At 44.5% G+C, this 20,644-nt stretch overlaps 2 long non-coding RNA genes and 1 other non-coding gene across 4 annotated transcripts in view; 2 read left to right on the top strand and 1 right to left on the bottom strand.

Moving 5' to 3' along the window:
• LOC112654636 (uncharacterized) overlaps nt 1-15,589 on the top strand; it is a 112,210-nt gene extending 96,621 nt beyond the window's left edge. The window contains exon 3 of one of the 2 annotated variants that reach the window (XR_007402425.1): nt 15,430-15,589. This is a non-coding gene — a long non-coding RNA (uncharacterized LOC112654636). The remainder of the gene's footprint in view (nt 1-15,429) is intronic. The other variant, XR_007402427.1, reaches the window with a different exon arrangement.
• Nucleotides 9,315-12,583, bottom strand: LOC112654482 (uncharacterized). The gene is made up of 3 exons (XR_003133057.3): nt 12,336-12,583; nt 11,437-11,518; nt 9,315-10,959 (listed from the first exon to the last, which is right to left on the bottom strand). It is a non-coding gene; the product is annotated as an uncharacterized LOC112654482 (long non-coding RNA).
• A 2,816-nt stretch (nt 15,590-18,405) lies between the features above and the next one.
• Nucleotides 18,406-20,644, top strand: part of LOC112654483 (uncharacterized) — a 39,292-nt gene continuing 37,053 nt past the window's right edge. Inside the window, exons 1-2 of the transcript XR_003133058.3 lie at nt 18,406-18,867; nt 20,236-20,288. This is a non-coding gene — a transcript (uncharacterized LOC112654483). The remainder of the gene's footprint in view (nt 18,868-20,235; nt 20,289-20,644) is intronic.

Here is a 20,644-nt window from a genome sequence, read left to right on the forward strand (position 1 = left end):
TGATGCACCACCCAGGGATCCCTTCATGGATGTATCTTGCAAGAAGTTACTGTGGCCAAGTTCAAAAAGGGTGTTGCCTGTGTTCTTCTCTAGGATTTTGATGGAATCTTGTCTCACATTTAGATCTTTCATCCATTTTGAGTTTATCTTTGTGTATGGTGAAAGAGAGTGGTCTAGTTTCATTCTTCTGCGTGTGCATGCCCAATTTTCCCAGCACCATTTATTGAAGAGACTTTCTTCCAATGGATAGTCTTTCCTCCTTTATCGAATATTAGTTGACCATAAAGTTGAGGGTCCACTTCTGGGTTCTCTGTTCTGTTCCATTGATCTATGTGTCTGTTTTTGTGCCAGTACCACACTGTCTTGATGACCACAGCTTTGTAGTACAACCTGAAATCTGGCATTGTGATGCCCCCAGCTACGGTTTTCTTTTTTAAAATGCCCCTGGCTATTCGGGGTCTTTTCTGATTCCACACAAATCTTAAAATAATTTGTTCTAACTCTCTGAAGAAAGTCCATGGTATTTTGATAGGGATTGCATTAAACATGTAAATTGCCCTGGGTAACATGGACATTTTCACAATATTAATTCTGCCAATCCATGAGCATGGAATATTTTTCCATCTCTCTGTGTCTTCCTCAATTTCTTTCAGAAGTGTTCTATAGTTTTTAGGGTATAGATCCTTTACCTCTTTGGTTAGGTTTATTCCTAGGTATCTTATGCTTTTGGGTGCAATTGTAAATGGGATTGACTCCTTAATTTATCTTTTTTCAGTCTCATTGTTAGTGTATAGAAATGCCATTGATTTCTGGGCATTGATTTTGTATCCTGCCACGCTGCCAAATTGCTGTATGAGTTCTAGCAATCTTGGGGTGGAGGCTTTTGGGTTTTCTATGTAGAGTATCATGTCATCGGCGAAGAGGGAGAGTTTGACTTCTTCTTTGCCAATTTGAATGCCTTTAATGTCTTTTTGTTGTCTGATTGCTGAGGCTAGGACTTCCAGTACTATGTTGAATAGCAGTGGTGAGAGTGGACATCCCTGTCTTGTTCCTGATCTTAGGGGAAAGGCTCCCAGTGCTTCCCCATTGAGAATGATATTTGCTATGGGCTTTTCGTAGATGGCTTTTAAGATGTTGAGGAATGTTCCCTCTATCCCTACACTCTGAAGAGTTTTGATCAGGAATGGATGCTGTATTTTGTCAAATGCTTTCTCTGCATCCAATGAGAGGATCATATGGTTCTTGGTTTTTCTCTTGCTGATATGATGAATCACATTGATTGTTTTACGAGTGTTGAACCAGCCTTGTGTCCGGGGATAAATCCTACTTGGTCATGGTGAATAATTTTCTTAATGTATTGTTGGATCCTATTGGCTAGTGGCTAGTATCTTGTTGAGAATTTTTGCATCCATGTTCATCAGGGATATTGGTCTGTAATTCTCCTTTTTGGTGGGGTCTTTGTCTGGTTTTGGAATTAAGGTGATGATGGCCACATAGAATGAATTTGGAAGTACTCCATCTCTTTCTATCTTTCCAAACAGCGTTAGGAGAATAGGTATGGTTTCTTCTTTAAACGTTTGATAGAATTCCCCTGGGAAGCCATCTGGCCCTGGACTCTTGTGTCTTGGGAGGTTTTTGATGACTGCTTCAATTTCCTCCCTGGTTATTGGCCTGTTCAGGTTTTCTATTTCTTCCTGTTCCAGTTTTGGTAGTTTGTGGCTTTCCAGGAATGCGTCCATTTCTTCTAGATTGCCTAATTTATTGGCGTATAGCTGTTCATAATATGTTTTTAAAATCTTGTATTTCCTTGGTGTTGGTATTGATCTCTCCTTTCTCATTCATGATTTTATTAATTTGAGTCTTCTCTCTCTTCTTTCAATAAGGCTGGCTGATGGTTTATCTATCTTATTAATCCTTTCAAAGAACCAACTCCTGGTTCTGTTGATCTGTTCCACAGTTCTTCTGGTCTCGATTTGGTTGAGTTCTGCTCAAATCTTTATTAACTCTCTTCTTCTGCTGGGTGCAGGGTCTATTTGCTGTTTTTTCTCTAGCTCCTTTTATGTGTAAGGTTAGCTTTTGTATTTGAGTTCTTTCCAGTTTTTGAATGGATGCTTGTATTGCGATGTATTTCCCCCTCAGGTCTGCTTTTGCTGCATCCCAAAGATTTTGAACGGTTGTATCTTCATTCTCATTAGTTTCCATGAATCTTTTTAATTCTTCCTTAATTTCCTGGGTGTTTGAGGTCCTTCCAAATTTCTTGTTGTGATTTAGTTCTAATTTCAAGGCATTATGATCTGAGAATATGCAGGGGATGTTCCCAATCTTTTGGTATCGGTTCAGACCCGATTTGTGACCCAATATGTGGTCTATTCTGGAGAAAGTTCCATGTGCACTTGAGAAGAATGTGTATTCAGTTGAGTTTGGATGTAAAGTTCTGTAGATATCTGTGAAATCCATGTGGTCCAGTGTATCATTTAAAGCTCTTGTTTCTTTGGAGATGTTGTGCTTAGAAGACCTATCGAGTATAGAAAGAGCTACATTGAAGTCACTAAGTATAAGTGTTTTATTATCTAAGTATGTCTTGACTTTGGTTATTAATTGATTGATATATTTGTCAGCTCCCACATTCGGGGCATATATATTGAGGACTGTTAAGTCCTCTTGTTGGATAGATCCTTTAAGTATGAGATAGTGTCCCTCTTCATCTCTCACTACAGTCTTCGGGGTAAATTTTAGTGTATCTGTTATAAGGATGACTACCCCTGCTTTCTTTTGAGGACCATTCGAATGGTAAATGGTTCTCCAACCTTTTATTTTCAGGCTGTCGGTGTCCTTCTGTCTAAAATGAGTCTCTTGTAGACAGCAAATAGATGGGTCCTGCTTTTTTTTGGGGGGGGTCCTGCTTTTTTATCCAATCTGAAATCCTGCGCCTTTTGATGGGGTCATTAAGCCCGTTCATGTTCAGAGTTACTATTGAGAGATATGAGTTTAGTATCACCATGATATCTATTCAGTCCTTGTTTTTGTGGATTGTTCCACTGAACTTCTTCTTAAAGGGGAATTTTAAGAGTCCCCCTTAAAATTTCTTGCAGAGCTGGTTTGGAGGTCACATATTCTTTCAGTTCCTGCCTGTCTTGGAAGCTCTTTATCTCTTCTTCCATTCTGAATAAGAGCCTTGCTGGATAAAGTATTCTTGGTTGCATGTTCTTCTCATTTAGGACCCTGAATATGTCCTGCCAGCCCTTTCTGGACTGCCAGGTCTCTGTGGATAGGTCTGCTGTTACCATAATACTCCTCGCCATAAAAGTCAGGGATTTCTTGTCTCTTGCTGCTTTAAGGATCTTCTCTTTATCTTTGGAATTTGCGAGCTTAACTATTAAATATTGAGGTGTTGAACGGTTTTTATTGATTTTAGGGGGGGGGGGGCGGTGGGGAATCTCTCTATTTCCTGGATCTGAATGCCTGTTTCCCTTCCCAGATTAGGAAAGTTTTCAGCTAGGATTTGTTCAAATACATATTCTGGCCCTCTGTCCCTTTTGGCGCCCTCGGGAACCCCAATTAAACGTAGGTTTTTCTTCCTCAGGCTGTCGTTTATTTCCCTTAATCTGTCTTCATGGTCTTTTAATTGTCTGTCTCTTTTTTCCTCAGTTTCCCTCTTTGCCATCAACTTGTCTTCTATGTCACTCACTTGTTCTTCCACCTCGTTAACCCTCATCGTTAGGACTTCTAGTTTGGATTGCATCTCATTCAATTGATTTTTAATTTCTGCCTGATTGGATCTAAATTCTGCAGTCATGAAGTCTCTTGAGTCCTTTATGCTTTTTTCTAGAGCCACCAGTAGCTGTATAATAGTGCTTCTGAATTGGCTTTCTGACATTGAATTGTAATTCAGATTTTGTAACTGTCTGGGAGAGAGGACTATTTCTGATTCTTTCTTTTGAGGTGAGGTTTTCCTTCTAGTCAGTTTGCTCAGTGCAGAGTGGCCAAAAGCAAGTTGTATTGGGTAAAGGAGAAAAAGAGAGGAGAGAAAGAAGGAAAGAAAGGAGAAAAAGAAAAAAAAAAAAAGGAAGAAAAATAGAAAAAAAGAGAAGAAAAAGAGAAAGAAAAAGAAAGAAAGGAAAAAAGGGTGGGGGAAGGAAACAAATCAAAAAGCAAAAAAAAAAACAAAAAGAAAGGACAAAAAAACAAAACAAACAAACAAAAAAACAAAAACAAGAAACACGGGGGAGTATCTTCTGATTCTGTATACTTTAAGTCCCTTGACTTCCCCTGGAACTTGTCCCTCTAGCTGGTCTTCTGGGGAAGGGGCCTGTTCAGTGGGGGTTGTTTACCCCGTGAGGCTCCAGGAGGAACAACCCCAGTGGCCGGGCCAGCTCTGGAGCCCTGGATTCAGCCCCCGCAGTAACTCCGGAGCTCTCCGCCTGCAGGGCCTGGAGGCTCCTGGGCGGGGCCACTGACCTGCTCATCTCGGGCCAGGAGCATCCTTGCTGTCCTGGGCCCTCCAGGCCTCTGCCTGTCCCGGGGGGAGGCCGGATCCTGGGCTGTGTCCCGGCGCCCTGTGCTCCCGGTCTGCGCTGTTGTATTCGTGCTCCCGCCTCGCAGTCCCCTCTGCACGGAGCCTCTTCCTCCGCCCGAGTCCCTCCGAGCTGCTCTCGGGTCCAGCTGTGTGCGCTGCAGCCCTTAGGGAGCTCGGCGCACTCTCCCCGGGGCGCAGTTCCTCCGGGACGGGGCTCTCCTGTCCTGGGGACACTCACCCCGGCCTCAGCCCGGCTCCCCACGGGGCCCCTCCCCCTTGGATGCCTTTTGTTTCTTTATTTCTTCCCCCCCCCCGCCCTCCCCCCGTCTTCCTACTTTGATAGAAGCGCGAACTCTTCTCACTGTAGCATTCCAGCTGTTCTCTCTTTAAATCTCAGGCCGAATTCATAGATTTTCAGGATAATTTGAAGGTTATCTAGGTAATTTGGTGGGGACAGGTGATTTGGAGACCCTACTCTTCTGCCATCTTGCCCCTCCTCGGGTTATGCTTTGTCCTCAGTTTACCTTCTGCTCCCTCATCAACTGGACGATAAACAAACATGGATCTTTACCCATAATTTTAAATCTGCAGCAATACATCCCTCTAGTTCACTTGGGCCCACGAATTTTATAGTGCGTTTGAAAATCATATTACTTATCTACACAGAGTCCCTACTCTTCCCCCACAAATTTTGGCCAGGGCCTCACACACCCTGAGGACAGCTGTGCTTAGAGCTGAACCCAAGGTCGTGTCTTGTGTCTCCTGACCTGGTTGGGCTTTGGACCTGGATTCTCTTCCTTGGCTCCTGGAGTGCTCCCGCGTGGCAGGAGCAGACAGAGGGGACTGGGCCTCTTCCTCCCTCCTCCTCCTCGAGGCTGTAAAGTATCACCTGGCAGAGACTCGTCCCCCCGGGGTTGAAGCGCGGCCCAAGGGACGGGGTTGGTGCTATGTCCAGCAAGCCTTTGCTTTAGCACGTGATTTCTTAATGTTGCTGCCTCTGTACCCTGTGCCCTACCCCCAGGGCTGCCACGTCCTCTTCTGCATGGCAGACGGAGCTCCAGTTAGCTGCCCAAAGTGACTCAGATCACGGAGATGCCACCTCCCGGAGCAAGTGGGCTGGCTCTTTAATAGAATTATGGCTCGGAGTAACTATAATTCAAGTAAACAATGGATTTAGGGGGAGAATCGGGGAGAAGAGGGAAATGAGGTGTTAGGGCGGAGCAGAAGGAGCAACTAGCAGCACGAGGGTTCAGGCTGGGCGCGGCAGCTTCACCTGCCACGGGGGGACTTCAGGAGGCGCCGAGAAGCTCTCCGTCCCTGACGGGAGCCTCGTATTTGGAACCAGATCCTCGTAAACTGACTGTGCATTTCTATCTATAAGGATATAAGACTTTTAGCTTCAAACAATTAGTGAGATTTTCAGTACCTGTATAAGACGACACCAAGAAAAGCAAAAAGAAAATAGCACTTCCTCTATGGATGCTTTTGCCAGGGTTCGGAGGTGGCTATTACTGGATGGACATTGTTTTCTGGGAAAAAAACAAGAAGAGAGACACCTGGTGGCTCAGTGGTTGAGTGACTGCCTTCGGCCCAGGGCGTGACCCTGGGGACCTGGGATCGAGTCCCACGTCGGGTTCCCTGCGTGGAGCCTGCTTCTCCCTCTGCCTGGGTCTCTGTGTTTCTCATGAATAAACAAAATCTTTAAAATAAATAAATAATAAAAAAATTTAAGAACCCCACAAAACTAAAACCAATGATTTTATCTGCCATTTTAGCACATCCGCAGATGAGACGCATCGAGGGTAAGTGTGCCAGGAAGAGGGGCGACGCGGTCAGGGCTGTCTGGGGGCCCGGCATACAGCAGGCGACGGCACTAGGACACTGGGGCACAAGAATGTATTTCGGGGTGAAGGAGGGGGTATGGAGGGGTCGGTGGAGGCAGGTGCTGCGTCCGCCCGCTGCCGAGAGGGGCTATCAGGGTGCGCAGCTGCGCTCGTCTTGGGAGAGTCCCTGGGCCGGCGGCCGAGGGGCTTCCTCAGGGCAGAGCCTCCCGAGGGCAGCCCACGGGGACTGACTGGTACAGAAGAACAGGAACCTGGACCTCTTGCTTTTCTTTTCTTTTTTTTTTTTTTTAAGATTTTATTTATTTTTCATGAGAGGCAGAGCCACAGGCAGAGGGAGAAGCAGGCTCCATGCAGGGAGCCCGACGTGGGACTCGATCCTGGACCCTGGGCTCAGGGCCTGAACCAAAGGCAGATGCTCAACCACTGAGCTACCCAGGCATCCCTGGACCTCTTGCTTTAATTTTTTGTTTTCCTCTTGCCCTCATTCGATGTCCTCTAGGCTCTAGAGCTTTCCATGGGGTCGGGTTTGGAGCTGGACTTTAGCTAAAATGACATCCTTGTTGGACTTTTTCTTCTGCCCTATATGGTGCTTCTGCTACTTCCTCACCTGGGCCCCCTGAGAACATCCCTCAATGAGTCACTACCTGGAGACCTCAGGCTCTGCTTTGGGGCGACGTCACCTAATACTGTGGCAAAGGGCAAGCCCTGACAGGGCTGGTGCTTTAGGACACACATAGTCTAAGGAAGGAGTAAATAATTCATTTTATTGGAGATTCCTTCAGGCAGACAGGCAGGGCGGATTCTAGAAGGTCACCGTGGCATCATGGGTAGTTGGGCAAAGAGGATCTGGAACTTCACAGCCTATGTTAAAACCCTAGTTCCAACATTTACCAGCTGATCCCGGGCAAGTAACTTCTCCGGTTCTTGTCTGTCAGCAAGGGTGGAGTGCCCTCAACAGAACAGCAGTGCCTTGCCCATTTAGGCACTCAAGGGACACATACTGAATATGTGCGTGTGTGTATATATATATATATATATATATATACATATATATATATATTTACAGGGCCCATTCTCCAACATTGGCTAATATGTCCTCATGCTCTTTTTTTTTTTTTTTTTTTAAAGATCTTATTTATTTATTCATTCATGAAAGACATAGATGGAGCGGCAGAGACATGGGTAGAGGGAGAAGCAGGCTCCATGCAGGGAACCCGACATGGGACTGGATCCCGGGACCCCCGGGGTCACGCCCTGGGCTGAAGGCGGTGCTAAACCGCTGAGCCCCCCACCCCCCACCCCCCGGGCTGCCCTGATCCTCTTTTTGTATCTAGTCAATACTACCTTAGGGAAAGATGGGCTAGACCTCCTGGCCCTTAAATCAATAGCATCACCCATGATACCATGTTTCCAACTTTCTTGATCTGGAGATAGCCACCTGTCATCAACATCTGAGACTTCCATAGGGACCTCGAAAAGAGCTTTATGGTTTTTAGTTACTGTGGTGGCTTGATGTCCACATGTTCATTGATACTCTTCCCTTCAAGAGGTGAGCTTAATTCCCGGTCCTTGAGTATGGGCTGAACTTAATGATTCATTTATAGTCGATCAAATGTGACGTCCTGTGACCAAAGTGATGGCATGCCACTTCCAAGATAGGTCAAGGAAACCAAGGCTTCCTCATTGCTCTTGCTCTTGAATCACTTGCTCTGGGGTAATGAGAACACTCAAATAGCCCTTGTGGTGAGGAGTTAGGGTCTCCCGGGCACGTCAGCCAGGCAGAGTGCTCTTCCCAAAAGCCATGTGAGTGAGCTTTCTTGGAAGTGGATCCTCCAGCCCCAATCAAGCCGTTCAATGACCGCGACCCTGGCTAAAACCTTGATGGCAACTCCTTAAGAAACCCTGAATCAGAACCACCCAGCTCACTTGCTTTCAAACTCCTGTCCCTTAGAAACTGTGACATAATAAATTTTTGCTGCTTTAAGCTGCTAAGTTTAGGGTACTTTGTTAGACAGAAGTAAGTGATGAATATAGTTATGAAACAAAAGATTTCTGTCCCGGAATGGCTCGTTATGGTGTTTTTCATTTCTTCATTCACGATCATTCTTTTCTTTTCTTTACCTGGGACCTAAGGAATGATGATACTCGGGGCCCCTGGGTGGGTCAGTCAGTTAAATGTCTGTCTTTAGCTCAGGTCATGATCTCAGGGTCCTGGGATCGGGCCCCACGGTCTGGCTCCCTGCTCAGCTGGGCATCTGCTTCTCCCTATCCCTCTGCCACTCCCCCTGTTTGTCCTCTCTCTCTCTCAAATAAGTAAAATCTTAAAAACAAACAAACAAACAAACAAACAATGACACGACCCCCACCCCACAGCTCATAACTGACCTACTGACTTAGTTAAAAAACAAAGATAATCTATCACTCCCAGGACATTTCTAAGCTTTTGAAATGCATCTGTTTATCAAAATGTCTCCAGAAAGGTTAAAGATTATTATTTATTTGGATTATATAAGTTCCTTACAAGCAAAAAAAATGATAATATCTGATGATGTCCTGGGTTAGGGTACCAGGGGGTAAGGATGTAAACTGATGCATGCTTCCAGGGGGCAATTTGGCAATGTGCAATAAAAGCTCCTAAAAACTTATTTTTTCATATTCTTTGACCCATGGATTCTACTTTTCACAATTTATCCCAAGGACTTAATTTGGTAAGTACATGAAGTTGTATGAACAAGGATGCAGCATGGTATATATATATATATATTTTTTTTTTTTTTTTTTTTTTTGAGCAGCATGGTTTATAATAGTAAAAAGGGGAAAATCCTAAAGGTCTAACAATAGGGATCATTTAAATAAATGACAGTAATCTCACAGTGAAATCCTATTCAACCTCTAAAAGTGATAATGAATACCTATACTTTTAACATGGATGTTATAAATGTAGATAAATTCAGTGAAAAAAATTATAATGTGTTTATTAAGATTCCATTTTACAGAAACATAAAAAAACTGTATGTATATATTTGCATGGAAAAAAATCCTGGAAGGATAGATGTCAAAATATCATCTGTGGTTACCTTTTAGTGATGAGAGGGTAATTTTATTTTAATTTAATTTAATTTAATTTAATTTAATTTAATTTTTAAAATATTTCATTTATTTATTCATGAGAGACACACAGAGAGAGAGAGAGAGTCAGAGACACAGGCAGAGGGAGAAGCAGGCTCCATGCAGGGAGCCCTATGTGGGACTAGATCCGGGGTCTCCAGGATCAGGCCCTGGGCTGAAGGCGGCGCTAAACCGCTGAGCCACCCAGGTATTCCGAGAGGGTAATTTTAATTGATTATTTTTGTTGTTGTTGATCTGTATTTCTACTTTTTCTTCTAGTGATTTAATGAATCAAGAAAAAAAGCAATGCAATTCATCTTAGAAACTTAGGAAAATAAAAAAAAAGAAAATTAGAAAAATACAGAACAAAAGAAAGTCGTAGTCAAGTGAACTTACTCAAAGTTAATCAGTCGATATTTTGGTGCATATACTTTTAGCCTTTTTATGCTCAAATATACATACAAACATGTATATCTTTAAAAGCATGATTGGAATCAAATATCATTCGCAGCTTATTATATTTTAAAAGTATATTTTGAAGTGTTTGAAGTAATTCCAAGCTCAAAGGCTACAATTCAGTACAATGTTTTTTCCTAAACCATTTGCTATTTGCATATGTTAGTGTATCTTGTTTACAGACATGGATGTTTGCATATGTAAACACAGGCAACCGTCCACAGCAGGACCTTGACACTAACATTAGGCTACCACTTAGCTCAGACTATTGAAATGTTACCATGTGTCCCAATAATGTCCTTTTTAGCAAAATAATCCAATTCAGAGTCATGCTTTTTTTTTTTTTTTTTTTTTTTAGTTGTCATGTCTCTATCCTGCTTGGGTCTGATATGGTTCCTCAGGCTCTCTTTGGCACGTGACTTTGACTCTGGAAGGTTATAAGCCAGGTGTTTTTTGTGGAAGGTCCCTCGGCATGGGTTTGTCCCGATTAGATTTGGATTCTCCATGGAAGTGAGGTTCGTTCTTCCCACTGCATCCAGTTCCCCTTCAATTCCAGGCTGATCCAGTAATGTTTACTTTGTCCACATTATTATGGTAGAATTTGCCAGGTTTCTCTACTAAAGTCACCGTTGTTTTTCTCTTGTAACTAATAGTAATAAAATATTTCGTGGTGGATGCACGTGGCAGCTATGCAAGTATTTAATTCCTTATCACATTTTCAATGTATTTATTTACTTCTATTAGTAGAGACTCAAGGTTTCTTTTTTTCTTTTTTTATTCAAGGAGTTGTATAATTGGTCCCGAATTAGTCAGTGGAAGCCCTCTAAATCTGGCTTCTGGGTGCTGTTGCCATATCTCCGTTATTCGTAAGGTACCTCCTTGCTTTGAAAGACAAGATGGTCCAAGTCTATCTTGTATCTTCCTTGCCCTGGACCCGTCATTTCTCCACCTTGTTTGGGTGGAGAATAGTATTTTGTGTGCTTTGGGTTGCTGGGGTGAGAGAGCTCCAAGACTGTCAGTGGACAGAGCCTGGGACTATAGCAAAGAGATTCAATTACACATGCACCCACAGACGTACATGTGTGTTACTCATATCCTTACACTGAAAACCACCAATACCTCAAATTGGTATTCCTAACCCCTAACCCTAACCCCACAGGGCTCATATTTGTTTCCTCCCTTTCCAGCTTATATCTCCATTTCCACATTTATGACCCTCTTCTCCAGTATCTTCTGCAATATCTTTATTTATTCGATCGATCTCCACGTGTATAACCAATCTCTGCTGTCCCTCTCCCATATGGGTGCCCACTGCCCACTCGGACTCTTGACACTGTGCCAGGCTGCCCCCCTACGTGGACGCTCCCCGCGTCAGTTGCCACACCCCACCCCGGGGCAGCCTCTGAGCGGGCACCTCCTCCAGCTGCTCAAGCTCCCACTCTTCATGCTGGATATCGGCCCCTCATTCCCCATCCCAAATCCCTCTCGCCCCCAAATGGATGCCCTGGTCACCTGTTTCAGGCTCTGACTTCCTATTCTCCACGCCAGCCTGATCCTTCCTGTGGGTGCCAACCGTGCTCTGTCCCACGTGAGGCTTCAGGAATGAATTGCATAGGAAGGAAAGAAAGGGGAAATAAAGGGAGGGAAGCAAAGAGAAGGGAAGGGGAAATAAGCAAAGGAAAGGGAAGTTTACATTTTTTGAACATTCAAATTATATATTAGCATTTTCCAGATTTTAAAGATTTTACTAGCTGTATGTTATTTTATTATTTATTTATTTATTTATTTTTATTTTTTTTATTTTTTAAAGATTTCATTTATTCATGATAGTCACACAGAGAGAGAGAGAGGCAGAGACATAGGCAGAGGGAGAAGCAGGCTCCATGCAGGGAGCCCGATGTGGGATTCGATCCCGGGTCTCCAGGATCGCGCCCTGGGCCAAAGGCAGGCGCCAAACCGCTGCGCCACCCAGGGATCCCTATTTATTTATTTTTAAAGATTTTATTTATTTATCATAGACATAGAGAGAGAGAGAGGCAGAGTCACAGGCAGAGAGAGAAGCAGGCTCCATACAGGGAGCCTGACTCGGGACTCGATCCCGGGACCCCGGGGTCATGCCCTGGGCCGAAGTGGTGCTGAACCGCTGAGCCACCCTGGGCTGCCCTATCTTTTATTTTAATCTCTGATAGTTTGACAGGTGTATTTTGCCTGTATTTTGTCAAAATACAGCTTCTCAACGTTACTTACCTTTGCAGACCCTTTACTGAACAGGCCATTTCTAAACCAGTTGTTAAGGACCCGGTGTCTCCTCTTCCCTGGGATTCTTTCCACTTTCTGACACAAACCCTCGTGAACCTGATTTCCACATACGCACCCCGATACTCTGTAACCACAAAGTAAACACTCTTTACCTTTGAATGGATGGTTCATGATGGCTGCGTGGTGTCTTCAGTCCTGCGCTTGGCCTGTTCAGTCTGGGGTCGTGGAGGGAGATACCCAGGGGAGGGATGGCTCAGGAATTCCTCTTAGAGCAAGATTTCCTGGAGGGAAATTCCATCACAGTGCTGAGCTGGGGCAAGTGCCAGGGACGTCCCACTACTTGCCCCCATTAGTCTGGCCGACACCCTCCGTGGGTGGCGCCGGCGTCCGTGTTCATGGTTCCTGAGATTGTGCAGCAGCCCGGACACGCCACTCCCAGCCCAGGCTTCTCCTACAGCTTGTTGTGCCCAGATTGCTCACCTCAGCCCCTTTGGAAGTGACTCTTTTAATGCTAATCCTAGGATGGGAAGAGATTTAGTTAAAATCCCAAGACTAGGGGATCCCTGGGTGGCGCAGCGTTTGGCGCCTGCCTTTGGCCCAGGGCGCGATCCTGGAGACCTGGGATCGAGTCCCACGTCGGGCTCCCGGTGCATGGAGCCTGCTTCTCCCTCTGCCTATGTCTCTGCCTCTCTCTCTCTCTCTCTCTATCATAAATAAATAAAAAATAAAAAAAAAAATCCCAAGACTAGATTGAAAAAAGAGAAAAGAGTAAGCCATTTGTAGAATGGGAGCTGTTCTCCCTGGAAGGCCCTGTTTAATGGGGTCGCATGTTTTTTATTCTAAACAAGCAGCATCACATCCAAAAATAACCAGGTAACCTCACCAAGACCAGTGCCCTGGTTCCACAGTTCTTTCATTCTTCACAGTGGTGGTCACTTAAGTCCATCTTGTGGAATTCAGGGACTCAGCAAAAGATGAATCTTACCTTGGGTCATGCATTTTTTTAAATTGTGGTAAAATATATGTAAACATAAAAATTTCCATTTTAATCGTTTTAAAGTATGCAATTCAATGGCATTAGCTTCATTTACAATGCTGTGAAACCATCACTACCATCTGATTTCTAAAACTTTTAAAAAAAATTTTATTTATTTATTCACGAGAGACCCAGGCAGAGGGAGAAGCAGGCTCCATGCAGGGAGCCCAACGTGGGACTCGATCAACAAAAACTCTGTCACTCAAGTCACATTTTGTATTCATCAAACTAATACATACCAGAGCTGAAGCTACAATCCCTTCCCCACCACTTCCTGAATCCCGTCCAAGTCCTAAGAGGCACCAATTGCAGCGCCGGGTAATTTCTTTGACCTTATCTTTTAATTCTAACACTGATTCTTTTGTTCCCCCTGACATTCATATACTTATTTTACAAGTATTTCTTCTTTTTCTGTCGTTGCTTTTTCCTAGCATCCTGTTTTTGCTTTATGAAAACAATAGCTCCTCTGGAAACTCAGAATACACTGATCGAGGCCTCCTGATTAATTACTAGGACTTTACCCTCTGGTCTCTGCTCCGTGAAGTTTGCTTTTGCTTCATTTTTTTTTTTTTAACTGCAATCTTCAAAGAGATGTGGAAACCATTCAATATGTGAAGAAAATGGATTTTGCAGACAGAACTAATTTTGGAGACTTGGGGGAGTAAATTTCTCATTAAAATAAAGAGAATTCAGGGCAGTCCGAGGGTTCAGCGGTTTAGCGCCGCCTTCAGCCCAGGGAGGAATCCTGGAGACCCGGGTTCGAGTCCTGCATCGGGCTCCCTGCATGGAGCCTGCTTCTCCCTCTGCCTGTGTCTCTGCCTCTCTCTCTCTGTGTCTCTCATGAATAAATAAATAAATAATTTTAAAAAATAAAGAGAATTCAGTCTTATTAAACGATACATGTAAGCATATACATATGTGTGTACATAGTGCATGGGTGTGTAATTCCAGGAAAGTGGTAGGTGCGGAGTTTATGGTGGCTCTAATTTTTCTTTTTTTTGTGCTTTCCTGACTCAAAAACAAACCCCACGGCATCTACCATGTGTATGAGTTGTGCCACCAGAGGGCACCAGTGCATGAATTTCACGATTGTTACCATAAAACCGGTGCTTGGCTCTGGCCTGGGCCCCCAGCTTTCTTTAAAAATTCAGAGCTGGGGTGGGGGTGGGGGAATTCAGAGCAGTGAGATCTTGCCGTTGGCAACAGCATGCTTGGGGCTAGAGGGTATTATGCTACAGGAAATAAGTTTAGGCAGAAAGGGAAATATGATATGATTTCACTTATATTTAAGAGACAAAACAGATGAACATAGGGGAAGAGAAGGAAAAATAAAATAAGATAAAAATTGAGAGGGAGGCAAACCATAAGAGATGCTGAATTCTAGGAAACAAACTGAGGGTTGCTGGAGGGGAGGCGGGCGGAGGACGGGATGACCGGGTGATGGGCGTTACGGAGGGCACGCGACCTGCGAGCACTGGGTGTTCTATGCAACTGGTGAATCACTAAACACTACCTGTGGAACTAATAAAATAAGTAAAATAAATAAAAATTAGAATACTCAGGTATTTATTTTACTGAATAAAATCTGTGACGTTTAACCAATAAGTTAATCATAATCTTTCCTGGATGGCAGGATTTGTTTAATTGTTTCAATAGTTCTCTTTTCTTAGTCTTCAGCAATTATATTATGCATTATTTGAGGGATACAAATCAAAATGATATATCTCTGTAAAATAGTTCAGTTTCAGCATTAAGTGCACAGCTTTCAACCGTTGTGAGGGAAAGAAACTAGCATAAAGGTACAAAATGGTGACTCACTAATTATTTCCCTGTCATTATTTCAGATTATCACTCCAAAGCTAATCTCATGAATAGACTCATCAGAATGTTCTTTTTTTTTTTTTTAAGATTTTATTTATTCATTCATGAGAGACACACAGAGAGATGGGCAGAGACATAACGCAGGCAGAGGGAGAAGCGGGCTCCATGCAGGGAGCCCGATGTGGGACTCGATCCTGGGACTCCAGGATCACACCCTGGGCCAAAGGCAGGTGCTAAACCGCTGAGCCACCTGGGATGCCCAGAATGTTCTTTTTCATCTAATTCCATTAAGAAAGATTGAAGACACTTCCCTCTCCACCACCTCCTATCTCCATGTTTAAGAACTCTATAATTAGGTCTCTCATTTCTTTTTAAAAATGATAATATAGGGATCCCTGGGTGGCGCAGTGGTTTGGCGCCTGCCTTTGGCCCGGGGCGCGATCCTGGAGACCCAGGATCGAGTCCCACGTCGGGCTCCCGGTGCATGGAGCCTGCTTCTCCCTCTGCCTGTGTCTCTGCCTCTCTCTCTCTCTCTGTGACTATCATAAATAAGTAAAAAAAAAAAAAAAAAATTTAAAAATGATAATATAAATCAACCATATAGAAAAGAATAAAAATAATACTAAAACATACATACTTCCATTACTATTTTTTTAAGTGTTAACGACTGGACATATTTGGTTCAGATCTTTTTATTATTATTATGTTTTATTTATTTATTCATGAGAGACATAGAGAGAGAAGTGGAGACACAGGCAGAGGGAGAAGCAGGCTCCATGCAGGGAGGGACTCGATCCCAGGACCCCGAGGTCATGACCTGGGCCTGGGCCGAAGGCAGACGCTCACCCACTGAGCCTCCCAGGTGCCCCCTTTTTATTCTTTTTAAGAAAAACTAAAAGGACACAGATGCAGCCACTGTTACTCCCCTGTTCTTTTCTTCTCATTTTCCAGAAGTAACTACTCAAGAGATATTAGTGGCTATTTTCCCTGTGGATGCTTTTGTGCTTTTATTAGCTTTGCATATACCATTGACAGTCTATACAAATACATGTAATATACTATTTTGTGTTCTTAAAATGTATAGACCTTGATTCGTGTTGTGCATATTCTTTGCTGCTTGTAGTTAACAATCAGCATTATCAACACCACTGCATCTAGATCCTGTTTGTTGATTTCTTACTATTGTATTCTATATTGCAAGTATATCAGATTATTTATTTTTCCTTTATAAATGGGCAGTAATTATATAGATGGTGCTTTAATGAACTTTCTTGTGCATCTTCCTTTGCCTATATATATGTTTTTCTAGGGTATATACTTGGAAGAATTCCAAGTTGCACTATGTATGCAATTATCTAATTTTCATAACAGCTTGCATTTCCCACATTACCAGGGGGACTGAATAACATCTCAAGTGAAGACACATTGGACTATTTTTTGAAAGTCAGTAGAGCTAGATTTCTATCTTGTATCATACTCTACAAAAAGATTTCATACAAATCAAATCTTTAAAGTTTAAGACATTTAAAAATCACATTATAAAAGCAAAGCAGAGGGGATCCCTGGGTGGCGCAGCGGTTTGGCGCCTGCCTTTGGCCCAGGGCGCGATCCTGGAGACCCGGGATCGAATCCCACATCGGGCTCTCGGTGCATGGAGCCTGCTTCTCCCTCTGCCTGTGTCTCTGCCTCTCTCTCTCTCTCTCTGTGTGACTATCATAAATAAATAAAAATTAAAAAAAAAAAAATTATAAAAGCAAAGCAGAAAAAAAAGTAAAATGTATTTATAGTGTTAAAGGATATGCAAATCACCAGTTGTGACTCAGTGTATAACTTTTAAGGCCTCTGGATGAGGAAAGATATCACAAACAAATTTGTGAAAGAAACATCCAAATAGAAAAACTATTTGCTCATACACTAGAAGAATTAATATCCATTGTATGTAAAGTGCTCCTAAAATCAATAAACATAAATAACCCAGTAGAAGAAAATGCAAACTATATGAAAAGGAAATTCACAAAAGAATAAATTGTCAGTAAACATTGAGATATTTAATAATAACCGTACAAAGAGAATTTTTTATCTTTCAGAATGGAATATGATATATTTGACAGTAATGTTAGAAGGACTTAAACTCTTTATGAGACTATGCATTAACATAGGTTTTTTTGGGAGAAAACTTGTCAATGCATACTGGGTTTTATTTATTTATTTTAAAAGATTATATTTATTTATTCATGAGACACACAGAGAGAGAGGCAGAGACACAGGCAGAGGGAGAAGCAGGCTCCATGCAGAGAGCCCGACGTGGGACTCGATCCGGGGACTGGATCCAGGGACTCGATCCGGGGACTCCAGGATCACGCCCCAGGCCGAGGGCAGGCACTAAACCGCTGAGCCACCCAGGGATCCCCCGCACACTGGGTTTTAAAGATTTATTTTTTTTATTTTTTATGATAGACAGAGAGAGAGAGAGACACAGGCAGAGAGAGAAGCAGGCCCCATGCCAGGAGCCCGACGCGGGACTCGATCCCGGAACTCCAGGACCGCACCCTGGGCCAAAGGCAGGTGCCAAACCGCTGAGCCACCCAGGGATCCCCCACACTGGGTTTTAAAATGTAATTTTTCTCTGACCCAGAAAAATTTAAGCATATTAAAATTGAAGTATAACAGTTGTAGAAAAGTATACAAAATGAGCATATCTCAGGGAAAATCACAAACCAAATATGCACATAAACCATAACGTTTCCTTCTAGGGCTCTATCCTTTGGAAAGATTGCCAAAGACAAAGAGGTTTAGATAATGATGCCAACTTCCATGTATTTTATTGCTGTTTGAATTTTTAAAATTCTGTTATCTTGAAATTTAATTCCAAAGCTGTTTCTGTCTAATCGCAGCTCTGCTCTGGACGAGGAAGGGAGTGAAATAGTGGATCCTGGGGCCCAAGATGAGAGGGAAGCCGGGCTCCCTCCCGTGCCCCTGAGGCAGTGTTGGAAGCAGCAGCATCAGTGGGAGGGGGCTTGCGACCTCCGTGGACATGACCCCTGGAGAAAGAAAGCAGTGGGAAGGACCTGAAGGACCTGCAGGATTGCAAGACGTCAGCACCCCCAGGAGATTCAGAAGTTTCCCCAAAGGGTCCCTGGGGGCTCAGCAGTTGGGATGCCTGGGTGGCTCAGTGGTTGAGCATCTGCCCTCGGCCCAGGGCGTGACCCCGGGGTCCCAGGATTGAGTCCCCCATTGGGCTCCCTGCAGGGAGCCTGCTTCTCCCTCTGCCTGTGTCTCTGCCTCTCTCTATGTCTCATGAATAAATAAATAAAATCTTTTTTTTTTTTTTAATTTTTTTTTTTTATTTATTTATGATAGTCACACAGAGAGAGAGAGAGAGAGAGAGAGGCAGAGACATAGGCAGAGGGAGAAGCAGGCTCCATGCACCGGGAGCCCGACGTGGGATTCGATCCCGGGTCTCCAGGATCGCGCCCCGGGCCAAAGGCAGGCGCTAAACCGCTGCGCCACCCAGGGATCCCAATAAATAAAATCTTAAAAAGAAAGAAAGGACACCGATACTGAAGGACAACAGGCCGTGTGTGCTGGCCTGCACGCCCCACAGATGCTCATCAACCTCAGGGCGTCCTGCGGGGAGGGGCCGTTGGGGCGGTTGCAGGTGGCCGTTCTCGTTCCCTAGCTGGCAGCCTGACCTCACTGCCCTAGCTCCCAGGACAGGTGTGTTGGGAGAACAGGAGCTGCTGGGAACCGAGGAGCCATGGTCCGTCCCCCACCCCACCCCCGCACAGGGCTCGGGGCCTTGCCCCCCAGGCGCCCAGAAGGGAAAGGTAAGGACTTTTCCAGTCCATGTGGTGATAACCCGGTTCCCAGCAGGTGCCCGACGGGGAGTGGGGGGCGCCCCCGAAAGGAGCTAGGGGACAGGACTTCCACGGAGACAGAGAAGATGTAAGAAGCTAAGAAGGGAAATTATTTGATTGGTGGTCGTTTTGAGCTCCCTTCGTTTGGGAAAACCTGGTTGGCTGCTTGGGATTGGTCGTCCTTAGGTTTTGATTTTTTCACCTGGAAGCTTTTTTTTTTTTTTTTTTTTTTTTACCTGGAAGCTTTTCAAGCTTAGATTTTGTTTGCTTCCCCAGCCGACCCGGGTGTCAGAGCCGACTCAGGCCCACGGCTGCCGGCTGCCCGCCAAGGGGGAACAGGTGGCCTGTGGCCTGTTCGTCCCCTGGGCTCCCCTCCAGCCCCTAGAGGAGCCGCTGATCCTCCAGCCTGTGCACCTGCGGGGGTGGCACCATCCAGGCCTGTCGCCCAAGGCCCTCCTCGCGTGGGCCCCTGGCCCTGGCCCGGGCCGCAGTGCCTCTGGGGCTTGGTGATTCTCGGCACCTCGTGTGCGTGGGGTCATGCGGTTCTTGTTCCTTTGAGACTGAATAATTCGGTTGACTGGACGAGACTCCCCATGCTGCTGCACGCACAGAACCCCCTGCCTTTGCCAGGCGCCGGAGAACCTCCCTGTGCACTTTGCACGTGCTGTCTCTGCGCACGTCCTCGGAGGGGCTCCCGGGCCTGGCACGAGTGAGGCCGCCGTGGACACGGGTGTGCCAATACCTGCTCAGCCCGATGCTCTCCTGTCCCTTTCTCCTCAGGTGGTTCCTTTCCACAGAAAAGTGGAAAAGGGAGGGAGGCATATTCTAGGCTCTGGACATCCTCACCTCAAGGAGAAACAATGTACTAACAGGCTGTTTCAATTGTTGAATGAGTTTACGCTGGAGCTGAACCAGTGCCTGGGTTAGCGGGGTCACTTCCCTGTGAGTGGGTGCCTCATGAGAATGTCACGCTGGTAATCCACACATTAAGGGTTCTGCCTTCTTGTCTACACATCCGGGTTGTAGCATAAGGTGAATTTTTTTTTTTTTTTTGCATAAGGTGAATTTTAAGATTGTTCTTCATGATGATTATCGCACTCAGGTTAGAGATGTGGCAAAAATGTCCGTAATTGAGGCCAGCTAACATTGCCTTTTGCTAAGACTACTGCAACTGAGCATTGGTTTTTAGCTTTGCTTTTCCAGACATTGAATTTTACCAGCACAGCCCAGATTAAGCAAATGTGTTGCTGTACGTTAACTTAGAATGAAATCATACAAATTAAAATGAGACCTAGAACTGCCAGAGAGACTGATTCTTATCCCTTGGTCATTTTCCAGTGGGCTGCCTGATTCCAGCAACCACGGCAAGGAGACCTGAGTGCAGGATCTTGGTGAGTTTTATCAGCCATCTGATAGCCTGATGCGTACGTGTCTAGTGAAAGGAATTTCCCATCGTGAGTATAATATGTTCTTGCTGATTTGTTTCTATGATCAGGCTTCTGGGTGACACTAGACTCAGTGATCCCGAACTCTGGCTGAAACTTGGCATTGCCTGTGGAGCTTGTTAAGATAATAGATGGCCACGTCTCCTCCACCCCTAGTGAATGCAATAAATCTCCAGAACCTTCAGCAATTTTGTTAAAGTTTTACCAAAGATTCTGGTCCATGGGTGAGGGTTGAAAATCACTGGACCAAATCTTTGCAGCTAGGTTTTGGCAATCCCTTTAGGCTGGCACTGTCGGTCATG

This window comes from Canis lupus, chromosome 15, assembly GCF_003254725.2.
Source record: "Canis lupus dingo isolate Sandy chromosome 15, ASM325472v2, whole genome shotgun sequence".
Taxonomy (NCBI): domain Eukaryota; kingdom Metazoa; phylum Chordata; class Mammalia; order Carnivora; family Canidae; genus Canis; species Canis lupus.